The sequence below is a fragment of the Papaver somniferum genome, chromosome 10 (genome assembly GCF_003573695.1).
Source record: "Papaver somniferum cultivar HN1 chromosome 10, ASM357369v1, whole genome shotgun sequence".
NCBI lineage: Eukaryota > Viridiplantae > Streptophyta > Magnoliopsida > Ranunculales > Papaveraceae > Papaver > Papaver somniferum.
In genome coordinates this window covers 149,649,336-149,664,036 of record NC_039367.1, presented here as the reverse complement: position 1 = coordinate 149,664,036, position 14,701 = coordinate 149,649,336, and positions in this window count along the sequence as shown.

Below are 14,701 nucleotides of genomic sequence, written 5' to 3'. Positions count from 1 at the left end.
TATATAAGTGGTTTTATGGGAAAAAGTTTGGTATAAGGTACGAAAGTATAGCTGTTTTGTTACATATAAAACCTTAAATAAATATGGAAGGGGTATCAGCGAAATACATGAAGAAGATAAACCGGAACAAGAAGGCAAAGATGAACGAGTACGAAAACTTGAACAAAAAGCCATTATTGCCGCATCTACCAGAAAAAATTATCATCGAAATCCATTCGAGGTTACGACTCCAATCTCTTTTAAAATTCAGGTGTGCATCAAAACCCCGGAGCGTCTTATTTAACAACCCTAAACTTATTGATATGTTGGAAATTAACTTCAGTATCATGCTTATAGGTGACAACAACGATTTGTACTCTATAGACAAAGAATCATTAATATCACCATCGCCATAACTACTTGACGGTACTAAAAAGTATTCTTGTCCTGTCCCTCTCCATGATATTGTGGGTTGTTGCAATGGCTTGTTTTGCGTACGCACCACACAGTGGCGTGATTTTAGTGTATGGAACCCATCTACAGGGGACTATAAAGACATACCAAGTCTAGCTACTCTAGTACAACTTGATAATTCTTTGCATGGCCTCGTATACGTGATAGGATGTGAGTTTGGTTATGACTCGAAGAATGATGATTACAAGTTTGTTCGAATTGCAACGTGTTCACTTGTCAAAACAGTTAAGGATATACATGTAGTTGAGATCTATTCACTTAGATCGAATTCATGGAAACCAATTGAACAATTATCCTGCCATTTAATAGTATCTGCCAGCAATAAATCATAGTACGGTGTGTTTTGTAACGGAGCTCTTCATTGGCTTTCATCCTCTTCCGCTAAAGTTTTAATTGTTTTACATATGACAAATGAGAATGTTAGAAAAATCTCACAACCAGAAAATTTGGACTTCAAGAATCCTAGCAACACACATATTGATGTGATGGATGGATGTCTTTGCATGTTGTATTCTAATTCAAACCTTGGTTTTGAAGTATGGTTGATGAAGTATGGAAAGAAAGACTCATGGGCTAATATTTATAGTATTTCAAAAACAAAATTGGTCAAAAAGACCAAAACAGAAATTTCCTGGGTGAAATAGATTCTTAGCTTTAGATACTGTTCATTTAGCCAAAATGTATATTTCACCCAGAATCTTTTTTATTTATTAACCTGAAGAGACAAATACGTCCCTATCTTTCTACAAATGTTTACTGGGTTGAGTTAGTAAAGGTTGGAAAAAAAAACAGAGTACTCTGCAATCTCAGAAAAAAAAACAGAGTACTCTGTTTCATGAGTTAGAGAAAAAAAAACACCAACTTCTACTTGAACTCGATCTCTTCAAAAAAGAAAATATGAAGTAACATAAAACAGAGTTCCAACTTCTTCTGCTTCTTCTACTCCTTCCTCTGGAAGAGCAAAAATTGAAAAAAAAAAACAGAGCAAAAACAGAGCGAAAAACAGAGCAAAAAAACAGAGCAAATTCAACCATTTGAAAAATGTCTAACAATTCTTTTATGGACGTTAGCATAAACACAAACACTAGACTTATGACAACAGATATTCTGAACAGACACCAAGCTAATATTGCTAAATGGATTTCACCCACACACCACCTCATATCCCTTCTGAAACAGACATAATATTGTTGAATGGATTCTCTTATTCACTTTAAAGTACACGGTTTGAAAACATAAATTATATTAAACTTAACGAAGCCACAGCCAAACTGGCCAACAGAAGGGATTGCATGGTTGTTGCAACAGAAGGGATTCCAAAAGGTATAGTTTCACAACGTACAATAGGATTTATTTTTGCGAGTATCAAATCATTATAGTGGCAGAAAAACAAGAAAGACAAAACCAACCTTCTTGAAAATTTGAACTTTTTTGAGGTCGGCTATCTTAGCTTCTGCTGTATCTACTCCTAGTAGATAATAGAGATAAAATACAACTTCAACTTTGTTTGCTTCCTTAACACGAATCTCCAAGCCATGTTCATCAAGTTAAGATTATTGACTTTGAAATCCAGACCATGCATGCTGGTATTCTAAATCTCTAGCGTCAATGGCATCCCTGCATAACCAGAAAAGATCACGCTCAAACAAACATATCACCCTTCTGAAACCCATATTTACACTTGACCAATCACTAACAAAGAAACTGCAACAGGGTTAAGGCATCAGTCAACCTCAATGTATGAATTATGAAGATCATCACAAAAGATATTCACCAAGTACATGCTCTTTTCTATAAGACATAAACAACAGAAATACTAAAAAAGTCAAATGAAAGAAAAAATATTCCACCAAGACTTTGAAAATGTGAAAACAACGGTTTGTTATACAACTTATACCGAGAATTAAGGAAGATAAGAGTATAGAAAGTCAGTCAATAAAACATGATGAAACTGGTTTCATCCCAGCCTAAATATCAATGAAACCAAATTTAACCAAATTTAAAACAGGATGTAACTGGTTTCATCCAAGTTTAAACATGGGTGAAAAAAAATTCAAAAAATTTTAAAACATGATGAAACCGGTTTCATCCCAGCCTAAATATCGATGAAACCAAATTCAACTAAATTTAAAACATGATGTAACTGGTTTCATCTTAGTTTAAAATGGGTGAAAGCAAATTCGACCCAATTTAGTATAAGGATGAAACCCAGTTTCATCCTTGTTTACAGTGAGTGATACCTAGTTCAAAAATCATAGTTTCATCCTACCTATAGATGAAACCGGTTTCATCCTAGTTTGATATGGGTGAAAGGAAATTCGACCCAATTTAGTATAGTATGAAACCCAGTATAGGATGAAACCCAGTTTCATCCTTGTTTACAGTGAGTGATACCTAGTTCAAAATTCATAGTTTCATCTTACCTATAGATAAAACCGGTTTCATCGTAGTTTAAAATGGGTGAAAGCAAATTCAACCCAATTTAGTATAGGATGAAACCAGTTGCATCCTAGTTTAAACTGGGTTTCATCCTTGTTTAAAGTGAGTGAAAACAGAGCAAAAATATCATACCCAAGAGATGTTGATAGTAGAGTCAACCTTTTTTCCATGCATTCCATCCTTTGGTTCTTTACATCTATCTCTGTGGTTAGTCTATACATAAGATTATGCAGTCTCTTTACCTTTTCATGTAAACAGGTTGCCATCAAACTCAAATCAGCGACAATCTATATGGCAAACAAGAACAACGAGACGAAAATTAAGTTACCCATCAAATGAAACTAACAAATAAAAAAAATCACAGGTAATGAGATTTCAATGTTGGTATTTCCAATTCAAATTTTAAATTGGATTAACACAACCAATAAAGTTCTGATTCTAGTTTTTAATTTGATTCAATATGAAACAATCAATACAGTTCCATTCCAATTTTTATATTTGATTCACATATAACAATAAAATGGAACGATCTAGCAATCCAGACTGATTGGGATTGGAAACAATACAAAAGGATATGTGAGTTTCAAATTAAGAGATGAAAAATGTTCTAGACTATGAATCCAATCAAAGTTTATACATTTTTGAGCGATTGATGAATAAATCTAAAGGAGCCGCCTTTTGGAATGTTTTGAGAGATGTAGAGAAGGATGCAAATCCAAATGGACATTAAGAAAACCAGTGATATATATCGGGGAAGATGAATTTCGATCAAAGGAGGAACCTTTATGAGGAAGGTGGTGGTGTTGGTTGTAGTTTCTGTAGATGCTGATGGCGGTGGTAGTAGTATTTTCGATGGGTGCGGTGGTGGAGGAAGTTGGTGATGTTGTTTGTAGTTTGCCGTAGATGTTGATGGTGGTGGTTGTAGTATTGTCGATGGGTGCGGTGGTGGCAGATGCGGTTATAGTTGATGATGGTGGTGGTGGAGAAAGGGAAGATCGACAGCAGCAGAAGAAAGCAATGGAAACTGGTGAAGAAATCAGATCTGGTTTCTCGAGAGCTCGTATCTATGAAGAAGACGAGGAGAAATGAGGGCAGTAACGTATTTCCTCATTAAAAGATTCTTTTTGGTCATTTGACCCAGACTGAAACCTTACCCGTCCATTTGACCCAGGAAACACTCAATTTTGGCTATATAGCCCATTTTCTGATTTCAAAATTGTCATCACCTGAAGTGAAAAGGTTTCAACACTTAAGAAGGGTCAAGTGCTTAAAAACCGGAGAGATTCTATTAGAGGTTCATTATTATCCGGCTGACGTAAATCAGGGCTATGGGGGTAAATTACCGTCAAAGTTGCGGATCAGGGGTCACACGCGTTCAAACCGTCAAAGTTGCGGATTTGGAAAATCCAACCGTGTCCGGTCCAATCACCCGCGGATTTGACATATGCGGATCCGCGGATGATACGGACCGGATGCGGATTAACCGCGGGTTTAATCAACAAAAAAAAAAAAAAAAAAGGTAAACTATCAAAGCCACACGGGCGGAACATATGGTTACTACTAAGGCTGCATATATGGGTGTTCCTGTTTTTGTATGCAGTAACGCAAACCAAGGTGGGATCATATGAGATCGAGCAATCTGTATGGTATAACGTGATTTCCCTAACCTACCTACAACATTCCGCTTAGAGCACCAGTTGCGATTAAATAATTTGCCCATTTCATACTCACACACTTTGAACTGGAACTGAATAAGCTGTATTCACATCTATTTCAATATATTTCTGCATCATACTTAGTGACAACGCCATAAACTATAGTGACATGGAACCGGTTAACCCTATCAGCATATTCTTTTCAGGTTCTTTAGTCTCTTCTGCCATTGTTGCGACCATATTAAATCCTGTGTATGGTCAAAATAGAACTGCTGCAGCTTGAAAAATACCTCCTGCTCCATATGGCGCAAAGGGAGTTACATTATAAGGACTTCCTTTCATGCAACCAGTTAATACTACAAACAATCAATGCAACACTAATAAGAGATGCAATCAAGTTCAGTTTCGAAGCTCCTCTTGTCCCGAGCATCGCAATAAAAAGTTTGGATGTACTAATTTTTCACAAAGTATTAATTCTCCTAAGTTTGGATGTACTAATTTTTCACAAAGTATTAATTCTCCTTCCCTACGGTGCGGATGAATCCGCGGATTTCAAAATCCAACCGCAACCAAATCGCTAAAAGTGCGGATTTGAAAATTTCATCCGTATCCGGCTCATAGATCTTGCGGATTGGGTTTTACCCATAATATTACGGACGGATACGGGTGAAATTCGCCGTTACGGACATTTTTCTCACCCCCACGGGTAATAGAAAAGCTTCGCTTTTATATGATCCAAAGAGTGAGGTGTCTAAGGTTTTGAAGCTTAATGAGGATATTGGGCCTTCAAACTCGTCGACATCATTATTCTACACTTATGTGAAGAGCTCGGTTTCAGTTTTCTTGGGGACCAATATTGGCTAAAATTTGGCTTTCGGTCGTACATTATAGTTACTAGGATCAACAACTGTAAGATTTTTTATTTTTTTTTAAATAAACAAGGAACTTTTTCATCAATAGAATTTGAGGTCACAATCGGTTTATGGTAATGCACACATCAACCGATTCATTAACCATATTTGAATTTTTGCACAAATCTTAAAATTTTTAACTTTATATTATAAAAAGCATGAAAATATGAATTGAACACGAAAAGAATGAAATCATTCCGACATCGGACCATGAAGTTGTGAGCAAAACAGTTTCATGAAATGCCCAGATTTACAATTGGTTTATGTGGGCATTAATATAAACCGATTATGGCGGAAAACAATCACAGAAAAACTTATCAATTTTACAATCGGTTTATGTTCTAGGCCTTATAAACCGATTCTTAGAATCGGTCTAAGAGGCATGAACATAAACCGATTCTGGTTTGATTTCTTCAACAAAAAAAGGAACTATTTTTACATGTTCTGATGATGAATCAAGATTAGCTTATTTCTAGTTTAATTTGACTAAATATCAATTAATCACCCAATTAATAATAATTAATCAGGAATAAATTAGTCATTATGTAAAAAAGTTGGATAAAGGATCAACCTTTGACCTTTTTTGTCTTCTAGTAACCGACCCCAATTAAATGGAGTAGGTCCCAATTTATCCAGACATATATAAACCACCTTCTATTACTCGCCCTTCTCCCCATTTAAGCACTACGTCGACGTATATAAGTGGTTTTATGGGAAAAAAGTTTGGTATAAGAGCAACTGCAGTGGTGCGAGTATAACCAAAGACCAAAGAGGGAAAAAAAGATCAAATTTTGGGTTTAGTATGGTGTGTGACGCTACGGTGGAAAGACTAAATTTGGTCAGACGTACATTATACGTTCGCCTGGTGTGGGGCGTAGACTATACCAATGCCTGATTGGGTAGATTCTAAAAAAAACAAAAAAAAATGAAAGAAGTGGGGCGGAGGTATAAAGCCCGCCCCACTAAAATGGTTTTGAAAACAAAGAATGGGGCGGGGGTATAATGCCCGCCCCATACAAAAATTAAAAAAAAAAAAAAATGGGGCGTAGGCTTTACGTACGCCCCATGTGGAGCGTAGACTATACCAACGCTTGATGTGGGGCGTGGAATATACGTCCGCCTGATGTGGGACGTGCACTATATGTCCGCCTGGTGGTGGGGCGTGAAGTATACCAACGCTCGACTATATTTGGGTTTAGTCTTGGTCCCAGATCAAATATACTCTGGGTCAAAAGACCAAATATTTGGGTTTACTCTCCCACCGTGGACGCTCTAAGGTACGAAAATATAGCTGTTTTGATACGTATAAAACCTTAAATTTCTATGGAAGGGGTATTAGCTAAATACATGAAGAAGATAAACCGGAACAAGAAGACAAAGATGAATGAGAACGAAAACTTGAACAAAAAGCCATTATTGATGCATCTACCGGAAGAAATTATCATCGAAATCCATTCGAGGTTACCACTTCAATTTCTTTTAAAATTCAGGTGTGTATCAAAACCCTGGAGCGTCTTATTTAACAACCCTAAACTTATTGATATGTTGGAAATTAACTTCAGTATCATGCTTATAGGTGACAACAACGATATGCACTCTATAGATAAAGAATCATTAATATCACCATTGCCATCACTACTTGATGGTACTAAAAAGTTTTCTTGTCCTATCACTCTCCATGATATTGTGGGTTGTTGCAATGGCTTGTTTTGCGTACGCACCACGCAATGGCGTGATTTTAGTGTATGGAACCCATCTACAGGGGACTACAAAGACATACCAAGTGTAGTAGTGAAAAATCTCACTACTACATTCCTTAGATAATCTATATAACGATCTAGGAAATCATCATAAAAAACACATGTAAGAATTTTATTAAGTTTAGAAATCAATACAAGAAAGAAGAAGATAAAATCCTAACTTACGGAGTAAATAACTTTCTCTCTCATATAGTTCTACCTCAACTCTCAAAAAGATCTCCTTCTCAACGCAAGGATTGTTGGTCCTATATATAGGAGTTTTACATAGTGGAGGACAGCTAATAAAGCCCCTATTTTCGGATCTGACGTACGATGTGCTCGCACGTTTACATTTGGGTCTTCTCGCACATGTTCTTGGAACTTCGCACTGGCTTCACACTTTACTCGTGATCTTATGACGTCATTGATTCCTTCATCTGGGATACAATGTGCGCGAGCACATTCACCCCCTTACAATAGTACCACTTCGCATGATGCCTATGGGTGCGATATTTAACCCCTATATTTTTCCTCTTCTCTTAGAAATCTTTATTATGGAAAGAGAGATGAGAGAAACTACTTTTATAATCCTCTTCGTACCTTTTATGCGATTTTCCGCACCTTATCAACTTTTCATATTCCTTAACTGACAATATTCCGAGATCTCGGACTTTAACTTCTCCATGTGTCGTTCTTATCGCTTTATTTTTGGACACGTTGCGATTAATCCCTGCAACTGTCACCTCATATCCTTTCACTCATTCATGCATTCTTAAAAGAAGATTTCGTGGGAGGAAACGAAATCCTTTATAAGCCCCCTTCTCGTTTTCATTCCTTTCTTTTCTTACTGTGGTTATTTTTCCGTTCGACCTTGATCCTTAATCGTTCTTCATTCCAACTGTTGCTTCTGTTTCCCGTCTATTGTATTTTTTCGCCTCTTTGATCATCTTGGCTATCTTGACTACTTTGATACTTACAATCCCATTCTAGAAGAACAACAATGGGTACACGCCAGGTTGGAGAATGGTAGAACAGTTTGATAGGTTATAGGTCGAGCTCAGGGATAAAGGTCTCACATTATCCACTCCTCCTTCATCAGGGCCTACTCTGACGCTTAACCCTAAATGGTTCAAGATTGATTAATGGAATGATCAGAAAATCATCATCTTTGTAGGGCATCTTCTCACTGGTCTTCCTATCCCTATCTTGGATCCACGAATTCCTCTGTTTTACAAAATCTTATCGCACGATAAATTTAAACGTGCGATTTTTCAGTTGAGAGGGGACGCTATAAGGATTATGGTGGATTTCGCACGTCGTGCGGCTGGATTAGGATCCCTATATCCTAGAAAATACAGGAATGAAGGGTATGCTGGCTTAGCAATTATTTCTTCTGATTATACTGTTGATAGCTTCTTTGCTAACTACAGAGTGGTGATTATGAAGTCTGAGTCATCTCGCTGGGTTGTTCTTCTGTCGAGAAAAGATGGCCTCGCAGAGAATCAACGGATCATGCGAGATGTTAATTTTAACGATAAGACAAATCGTACTGCACGGAATTCTAATGACAATCTTTAGGATGTTTATCCTGTTATTCTTGAGGGTCCATATATCATCGGTTATGGTGACAATAGGTTGGTAAATTCCATTCCTGAGGGTTTTTCGCTCTGCTCTCCTTGGGATTTTAGTTGGATTGAGGAGGAGAAAGTGGTATGTCTTTCTAACCTTCGCTCCTTTATTAATCTTTCTTTATTTTACTTTTATTTTTTCTCCGTTTCACTAGTTTCTTCATCTCCAGATTGCCAAGCTGAAGAAGGATTATAGCGGTCACAAGAAACAAAGCACACTGGAAGCTCTACGTTCAATCACTGATGAAGTAAGAAATACTTTTTATTTTATTTTAACAATATTGTTGCCTCTATTTCTTATATTTATCTGTGTGTGAAGGTGGATGGGCTAGATATTGGTGGCACTGATGATGAAGATTCTTGTGAGGGTGAGAAAGAGACTTCTACTTGCACAAATCTTAAGGGAAAAACCTTTGCTTCCAAGTCCTTTGTGAAGAATGTCAGCAAGAAGACCAATTCCAAGAAGGGGATAAAGACTTCCTCTACTACCTCGTCTCCTAATCCTTCAGTTTCTCATTCTCATGGAAATGAGCTACCGTTCCCTGATGAATCTATTTCAGCTTCCCCCATGGCCCAACTATCTCTCATCTTCAAGGATTCCTTCGCAGCTGCTGGTGATGATAACTTAGTTCGCACCTGCCAAATGATTTCTTCCATATGCGATGCTACCACTTTGAGTCATGAATCTCTGCGAGGATCTGCCTCAGCCATATCTCCAGAGTTCCTATTTCCTATGGCTTCCATGGTATGTCTTCTCCTTTTGCTGAGATGAGTTTAAGCTAATGCTTCTTCTTTATTATTATGAATTTTGTTTTTCTTTTGATCCTTACAGGTGGCGCGAGCTTCTCATGTTGTTTCCTCTGACTCTCATAGGAAGAATCACTCCTTCGAGGTTGAGTGTGCGAAGCTTAAAGGAGATCTTTTGAGCAAGACGCAGGAGGCAGATACTCTTCGTCAGAGGAACAATCAGTTAATAAGTGCGTTTCCTTTCGCTCCCTCATACCTTGTGAATTTTTGTTGTGTCTTCATATTTTTTCTATTACTTAAACCTGCAGAGCTTTATAATTTAACTGAAGAGGCGGCTAGACTTCCTGATGATAATGATGCCCTTTTAGAGCTTCTTAACGCCTCGGTGGACAATTTTCCCATGCGTGGTCTAGAGAATCTTAGCTGGAAGGAATTGAGGCTAAAATACGAAGCCCTTCTTTGTGATCATAGACCATTATTAATTTCTAATAGGACTTTTCAACGTCGCGCCCGTGAGGATAAAGAGAGAATTAGAATTTTAGAAGCCAAAAAGAATACTCTTATAACTGAAAAAGATCAAGTAACCGCTAATGGTGTGAAAGCTTTGAAGCAGTTTCATGAGGCTCAACTCAAGATTCAGATAGAAAGGGATCGTGCCATAAGTGATAGGGATGCTCTTCTCGCTCGTGAAAATAAACTTCGCTCTCGTCTTCTGATAGAGAATGATGCTGAGTTTGAATGGGCTGCTAGAGTCCTTGATAATGCTAGGTTGGATTTGGCTACAAATGTTAGTTTAGAATTTGAACATGCATCCCTGGTTAAAACCATCATTTCCGAAAAAGAAGGTTTCTCATTGTCTTTGTTCTTAATTTTACCCCTATTTTATCTCTTGAGTTGTGTACGTGCGATTTTGACTCTTATCCTTATCTCTTCGCATCTGCTGAGAAGGAATTCCTCGAAAAGTAGCAGAAGTATCAGAAAGATATTGAAAGCTTACAGGCGAAGTCTTCTGATGAGATTGAAAGATTGGAAGAAAAATTCGTAGCTCGTGATACCAAGTGTCGTCGACTCAAGAAAAAGCTCAAAACCACCGTTTCCAACTTAACCAAAGATGTCATTCGCATACGTGATAGGGCTATTAAAGAGGAAGTGGGTGATGATTCCTAAAAAGTGCATATTTCTATATCTTTTTGTTGGCATTTAACTCATCTTTTGTGCATTAATTCTACATTTTATCCCATATTCTGTATTTTCTTTGTTTTCAAGAATAAATATTTTTATTAACTAATTTTGCATTTTTAGGTAATAAATAAAGTTTGGATGAATAGCGGAGCAAAAAGAGCAGAAAAGTGGTGGAAGCCAAGAGGAATCACACAAGGAAGCCGCGAAGAATGTTGTGCGCAAGACCAAAAGGCTAGAAATGGGCTTGAAGAGGAAGAATTGTTCTTAAAGAAGATATAGGCTTGGCATACCCAAGGCCCAAAACCCTCACCCAAACCCATTTCCAATATCCATACTCGCCTTCATATTCATCCGTCGGATTGGATCATCTCAGCATCGTACGGTCGCTTCATCATAGTGCATCAAAATCTGAAGATCCTGAAAAACACTATAGCACCTAACTCCATCTTGAGCCGTCAGTTTCGTTGTACTTCCGCATCCAACGGTCGCTCCTCGCTTCCTTCCATTTCGTCGTTAGATCGATCCATCATCTCCACATCCCACGGCTCATCCTCGATGTTCATCCAATTTGCTACAACCGCCCAACACCCGAGCACCTAACACCAATACCCGTCAGCCAAACAGACCTTACCCAATTTTCCATCGACCACCTTCTTCTCCACCTTCTCCCCCATCCCTCTGCAACAGATCCACCTACTCCCTGCCACCACCTTCTCCGCCCCTACCAGCCACCACAGCCACCCTACAACCCTAACAACTAAAACCCATCATCACCACTGACCTCCCCTACTAGCTATCAGTCGAGTTCGTCGATTTCACGCCCCTCTTCTCACTGTTGGCGTGTGAAAGTGACGAACTAGGTTGATGGCTATGAAGCTAGAAACGTAGCAGGAGCAGGAGGAAGAGAAGATAAAGCATGGGTCGACATCAAAATCGCGAGAACAGTAAGGAATTTTTTCAATTAAAAATTTAGGTTTTCGAATTTTAGGGTTTCACAAAATTAGGGCTTTTTGAAAAGCTATAAAAGGCAAGTTGCAGGGAATGTAAAAGGGGTTCTTGGGTCATCCGAGATACCCCCTAATTGGGTTAATTTCATGTTTAATTTCAATTTCCATTTCAAATCAATTTAGGGTTCTTCAATTTTAATTTTTAGGGTTTACTGTTACTGTTAATTTTGTGATGTTTGATACTTTAATCATGTTATGTTAATCACCATGTTTGTTATGTTCTAATCCACCACTAGGGTGAGAATACCATTGAACCATGTTGGTTAGCCATTTGGGTTACATCCTGTTGAGCTCAAAACACTTAGGTTAGTGACATTCCAAGGGTTCACTGGCTTGTGATTAGTGGTGCTTTAAACAGACCATTAATGCTAGGAGTCAGTGATAGTCTGAGGGATTAACAAAGCCATATTAGTTAGAGACCTAGAACCTAATTGACCTGTGATTGTTTATGCTTTAATCAGATAGGCAATGCTAGGGGTTAATCCAAGGACTTTAGGTAGTTAACTAGACACATGACAAGGTTAACCTAGGTGAACTAGCTAGGTGAAGGGAATTCTCATCCATCTCCATACACTTCATTCCCATCCACAATTTCTCTCCCATGTTCTGTTTTGGTTAAGTTTTTCTTATTCATTGCCACTGATTTTTCTTTGCTCCTTTGCCACTGATTTTTCTTTGCTCCTTTGCCACTGTCATTCACTGCTTCTTTGGTTTACTGTCACTTGTTTCTTCACTTCAATACACACCCAAGTCTCTGTGGTTCGACCCGTACTTGCACATTTTCCACTTTCGACACCGTGCACTTGCGGTATTAGTTTGTAGGTCTTTTAAAAGCCTGCCAGTGGGCGAGCTTTGCTCTGAACATCACATTCCTATCCCATCTCATTATGAGTTTGAGGCTCCTTCGGAAAATGAAGAAACTTTCGAAATCTCCGATAGTGATGCTGGATATGAGGATTCTGACGAAGAAGATCAATACTCTGAGTTTGATGAAGATAATGTTGGCGAGAAGTAGTTGTTTGCTTTTATCCTTCTTTTATGTTCTTTGTATTATACCTTCTTCTTTGTACATATACGGAGTATCTTTCATCTTTTAATAGGATTCACCTTTTTTATGCTTATCCCTCCTTCTCCTGACTGTTTATCAAAAGAAAGATGCTTTCCTTTCTAATAACTTGTGTTAGTTTCAGGGTAACTTATAGAAGCAAATATAATAACATATGTGCGTGAGTTTGTCATATAGTAATACATGTGTGTATATCCATCATGTGCAAAAATACAACAATACATGAGTATGAGCTTATCACGTGTGAGAATATACAATTTCTATCATGTTTGACACGAGGCAATTATGCTAGTGCGAATAACACATGTTTATTGTGTTTATAATCCCATTCTTGCCTCTGTTATTCGCAGAAGTGCAATTGCCTCTGTTAAATCCTCAGTTATGCATGTTACCTTTGTAATTCAAAATCATACCTTTATGTTTTGATCCTACCTTTGCCTTTGCATTTGTTTCATCCTGCAAAAATAATGTTAATGCGGTCTTTTGTGTTTATGCGTGAGGTCTTGTTGAGCCTCCCTAATTAGAGGTCTTAATAGCCTCCCCTGTTAATAGGACTTATATTTACCTCAGGGTATTCATTTTCGTTGTACGACGAAATAGCAGGCGGTCTCTACGATTTCGCGCAGCGACCCATTGATCTCGTCTGATCATCTTTCGTATTATTGCCTCTGCAGGATTTTTTATGCACCAATATGACAGGTATATACTCTTGTTTTAGTTATAGTCCTATGATATTGACGTCTTTTGACACAATTTAGCTCCCTAATGGAGGGCGCCGTCCTTATATTCCCCCTGGTTGTCCCTTCAAGGAGGCGTACCCCTACCGGGTTAGGGTGGGCTCCTCCCATCCAGTGATGCAACAACCAGTTGTCTTCGCAGTCTCTTTCGAGACTGCACCCTAAGTGGGGCATCTTGAGGACCGAGTGTATCATATCCAGGACTTGCCAAGAGTGGTGAGGTACGCTCCAGACGCCCCCGACACCCTTGGCTCAACCGTGTACCGCGGCAGCCTGGTTGAGTTTGTACACTCCATGATAGAGAACTTAGTACCTTAGCCTTTCGACTAAGGAGTCTCTACCGGATAGGCTTTTATTTCGCCCCCAATATCCATGACTCAGGTTCCATGGATGGTATGGCTTTCGCCCGAGCCATGCATTACTAGGTTTTCCCCAATTATGACGCGCGTTAGGGCTTATTTATATTGCCTCTTGCACAAGTGCGAACTAGGGTGCACGCCACAATTGGATGCCTAGCCTTCCTAGTTAGAGGTTTTAAATTTTGTTTCCCCCTAGTGAGGTCTTATTTTTGCCTCGTTTCTTTGCTTGCATGTTAGAAGCATGTGTTGTAGAAGGAACAAAACTTTTCTATTAATAATCCTTGCTTGTAGAATTCTGATTTTCCTTTCTCTTCTTTGTTCGAAAAAATAGAAATGTCTTACTAATAACTTATAATAATCTATTAGTTACTTCGCCCCTTTTACTCCTCCATCCATTTCGCATATAATTAGTAATTTTGAATTGATGTTGTCGCGCGTCCTAACCGTAATACTGCTTTAGATATTTCTTGTTATAAATCCTACTCTCCATTTTCTCCATATTTCTTTCATCTCTTTCCATTAACTTGTACATCCCATCTCCAACATATTTCTTCACCATATATGTGGTGGCTCTCTAAAAGAGACACATAAATGATACCTGCAAGTGCACAGGGTCTGTTGTAGTGAGTGTGCAAGGCAGGGTCGAACCACAGAGACTTGGGTGTGAATTGAAGTAATGAAGCAAGTGACAGTTAACAAGAAAAATCAGTGGCAGTGAATAAGAAACAGTGAAACAAAGACAAACAAACCAAGGATGTTAGCCAAGGGCAGTGATAAA